Consider the following 4734-nt stretch of genomic DNA (forward strand, 5'->3'; position numbering starts at 1 on the left):
TCATCTGATGAAGATCATCAAAGGTTAGTGCTGCATTTAGCTGTCTTCTGGGTTTTTGTGACATTATATGCTAGCTTGAAAAATGGGTGTCTGATTATTTCTGGCTTGGTACTCTGCTGACATAATCTAATGTTTTGCTTTCGCTGTAAAGCCTTTTTGAAATCGGACAGTGTGGTTAGATAAAGGAGAGTCTTATCTTTAAAATGCTGTGAAATAGTCACATGTTTGAGAAATTGAAGTTTTTGTATTTTTGAGGAATTTGTAATTCGCGCCACGCCTATCATTGGATATTGGAGCAGGTGTTCCGCTAGCGGAACGTCTAGATGTAAGAGGTTAATAAAATAAAAATTATTCTCGACCAGGTTGAAATACTATCAGACATCCCCAAATGGGCACATTTATAGGCCTACATTTGTGTACAGGCCAGGTAGATTAATCCTACTTCTATATGTGTAATCAGGTGCCCGTCCTTACTCAACATTGACAGGAGTTTCAAACAAAAGACAATGAATAAATTGACAACAATCTTGCAGGGTAAGGTCTGGGTGGTCTGCCAGGGGTCGTTTCATTTAGTATCCGATTGGGTCGGCATGGGGAATGATTGTATTTTCCCATAGTATGTTGTACCGAAGTTGACCGACTGAAAGGGAGTGTAACTTTGATTATAATTACTCTTCCATGAAGGCGGGAAACGAGGTGCAACACGTGTTTGGCGCTGCCCTTTCCTGGGTTGGTGAAGAGCGGTATTAAATTTAAGGAATAAATCCGAGCCTCACGGTCATCACCTGTGGAAGGCGGGGCTTCCAGAGAGGCACGGATTTAATAGTATGTTGTACCTAGTTTCCCTCCTTCAGGGAACAGTAGTTATAGTCATAACATTAAGCTTGTCATATGATGAACTTCAACTTAAATACTGGATCTTGCTGTCAGACAGTTTTTTGTATTCAGATCTCTGAAATGCTCTCTACCTACGTAACATTTAGTGTCTCCTTATATTACGCTGGGAAAACAGTTTTCATGGGCACAGAAATCCGAAATCATTTCAGAGTTTGCTAAATCCAATGGTTCTAACCAAGAGTCATCTTAACTTTATTGACAACACCCAAATGGATACTGTCATTAACGTGGTTCTTCAATAATAACACATAATTCTTAATACTGTAGCTGTTTAGTTCCAGTCACATGTTCAACTATCATCAGCTGATCCAGGAAATCATTTTCTGAATGACAGTCACATGACAAACATCACGACATGCAACAACAACCAAAGTGCTTCTTCATTCATTACTCTGGTAAAGGCAGTTATGCCGTGCTCCATGTTGGATCCAACATCCCTAACAAATTGATGTTTATAGTGTGTTATTGTCTGCTTGATTTACAGCGGGGTCTCGTTAGTCTGTTTGGACACAGAGATACTTAGTCTTATCTTTCAAATGGTGTAAAATAGTCATATGTTTGAGAAATTGAAGTTATAGCATTTTTAAGGTTTTTGTATTCCGCGCCACGCTCTACCGTTGGATATTAGTGAGGCGTTCCGCTAGCGGAACGTCTAGATGCAAATGTACAAACCCTCAGTTTCAGGCTGATGGCAAAGCTAGCTAAAGAGCATTTTACTGGTTGAAGTGTTTTTTAAGTATAAATTAGTTGATTTGCGACAATAACACAAACATATTAAGCAGGAGATTCAAACGAGCCTTACAGTTATAATCCAAAAGTAATGTGAAATGCACTCATAAGCAACCTGGAAATGGAGGCTATTTTTGCTGTCAGCCTATGAGAACTCCCCTGAGTTTTCCCCCATGGTGGTGAATTAGTGAATAGACACAGAGCTTAATGTGAGTTTCCTTGAGTAGCACTCCTGATCTTGCGCTGTAATATTCAGAATACATTGTGAAAAACTAAAATCTTAGCTCACCATTTTTGCTCCAGGCAGATATACTACATCCATAACTAGTGGTTTCCTCATTAGCAGATATACTACATCCATAACTAGTGGTTTCCTCATTAGCAGATATACTACATCCATAACTAGTGGTTTCCTCATTACCAGATATACTACATCCATAACTAGTGGTTTCCTCATTAGCAGATATACTACATCCATAACTAGTGGTTTCCTCATTACCAGATATACTACATCCATAACTAGTGGTTTCCTCATTACCAGATATACTACATCCATAACTAGTGGTTTCCTCATTACCAGATATACTACATCCATAACTAGTGGTTTCCTCATTACCAGATATACTACATCCATAACTAGTGGTTTCCTCATTACCAGATATACTACATCCATAACTAGTGGTTTCCTCATTAGCAGGGAGGAGTTTCTACAACCAGATTGCATGTGCATCGCCCTCGTGCCGCAATTTTAGCAAACACAGAAAGGGGCCTATATTGGAGACCAAAAGTCGTCTGGTACACTGCTTAGAGTTTCAACAACATGAATAACTTATTTCTAGTTACTACTAATGTGAAAACAAGACAAAATATGATTGTTGCTAAGTTGACTGTCTTAATTGTCAAATAATTGAACAGACGTCAATTGTTGTACAACTTCATGGGTACGACCTTTTACCTCAAATAAACAATGGATTTCTGCTGTTGTGGGCCTTTAACCATCTGTCTGACTTTGCCGTTCACACAGGAGAGAGGCGGGACTATCGTGGATCCTCTGGGGACCCTCAACAACCTCATGATGCTGAAGAGGCAGAGAAGAGTCTCTCCAGATCAGAACACCTCAATAAACACCAGCAGAGACCCACAGGGAAGAGAACTCACTGCTGCTCTGACTGTGGGAAGAGATTCACCTCATCAGGCATTAACATTCATCAGAGAACACACACAGGAGAGAAACCTTATAGCTGTGATCAATGTGGGAAGAGTTTTGTTCAATCTGGCAATCTGACATCACACCAGAGAACACACACAGGAGAGAAACCGTATAGCTGTGATCAGTGTGAGAAGAGTTTTACTGAGTCTGGGGGTCTGACTAAACACCAGAGAACACACACAGGAGAGAAACCTTATAGCTGTGATGAATGTGGGAAGAGTTTTATTACATCTAACATTCTGACTCAACACAAGATAACACACACAGGAGAGAAATCTTATAGCTGTGATCAATGTGGGAAGAGTTTTGGTCGATCTGGAGAACTGACTGTGCACCAGAGAATACACACAGGAGAGAAACCCTATAGCTGTGATCAATGTGGGAAGAGTTTTGCTGCATCTACCAATCTGACTCTACACCAGAGAACACACACAGGAGAGAAACCTTATGGCTGTGGTCAATGTGGGAAGAGTTTTGTTCAATCTGGCCATCTGACATTACACCAGAGAACACACACAGGAGATAAACCTTATAGCTGTGATCAATGTGGAAAGAGTTTTGCTGCATCTAGCACTCTGACGCTACACCAGAGAACACACACAGGAGAGAAACCTTATAGCTGTGGTCAATGTGGGAAGAGTTTTGTTCAATCTGGCCATCTGACAGTGCACCAGAGAACACACACAGGAGAGAAACCATATAGCTGTGATCAGTGTGGGAAGAGTTTTACTGAGTCTGGGGGTCTGACTAAACACCAGAGAACACACATAGGAGAGAAACCGAATAGCTGTGATCAGTATGGGAAGAGTTTTTTACTGAGTCTCGTCGTCTGACTAAACACCAGAGAACACACACAGGAGAGAAACCTCATAGCTGTGACCAGAGATAATCTGATAAAAGATCTCTGATCAAATGTCAGAAACTACTTACATGAAGGAGTTGTTTCATGATATCAATGAACTAATGTCACAATGTAGAATTTTTGAACATTGTAGTAGGAGTATTTTAATGATGTCCCAATGTAGAACCCTAAACGTTTGTCCCCTGTTCTATTGATTTCAACATGATATGGATATTAGCCTCAGGGGGAAAATCCAGGCTCTGAAATGGAAGAGTTACTATTTATGAGATTTAACTAAAAGTGACTAACAAAAAAGTTGTTACACTTACCACGTTGGTGACCCACTGGAATCAAAATGCACCACTTCAAAATGTAGCTAGCTGTTTTCTACAAGTTGTCCTCTAACCAGTGATGTACACATTATTCCCAGATTCCGTGTGGTTTTTGAGCTGTTAGTTTTAACAGGACGTGCAACCTCATCTCCCTTCTGTCACACAAATGATTTTAGCATGATATCGATGAGTTATGACAAATAAGTGTTGTGTTCCTTTGTTTAGCGACCCCTAAATTTAAATGCATCACTCCAAAATGTAGCTGACTGTCTTCTGCAGGTTGTCCTCTAACCAGTGAGGTAAAATATATCTCCCATTTCCATGTGTTTTGTTTAGTTGTTAGTTTCAACATCACGTACAACCTGATTTCCCCCCTAATCGATTATCAGTGATTTATTGCTACTTGTCAAAACAAGGTGCTTGTTTAAAAAAATACAAGTAATATGATTATTGTGGCAGATGTTTGTGTATATAGCACATGTTATGTTTAGGTTTTCAATTCATCCCAAACTGTTTCTGCGTATTGGTTATTGATTTGGACACGTTAAAACTGTGTTTTGACATTGGGGCTATTTCATATTTACATTTCATGTAACATTTAGTAATCATATTTATTTATGCAACCAACTGACAATTTTTTTGGTACAATTATATTGACATTGTTGCCCTGCTTTTAGAATATCAGGGTTCATTCTCAGATGTGCCAACCCAAATGTACTAGAGCA

The 4734-nt window shown here is 39.6% G+C and overlaps 1 pseudogene; it reads left to right on the top strand.

The window, feature by feature from the left end:
- Positions 1-678: 678 nt before the first annotated feature.
- On the top strand, positions 679-3856 carry LOC145876243 (uncharacterized; annotated as a pseudogene).
- The last annotated feature ends 878 nt before the right edge of the window (positions 3857-4734 follow it).

Source organism: Salmo salar, unplaced genomic scaffold (genome assembly GCF_965601325.2).
Source record: "Salmo salar unplaced genomic scaffold, fSalSal1 ptg000519l, whole genome shotgun sequence".
NCBI classification, from domain to species: Eukaryota; Metazoa; Chordata; class Actinopteri; order Salmoniformes; family Salmonidae; genus Salmo; species Salmo salar.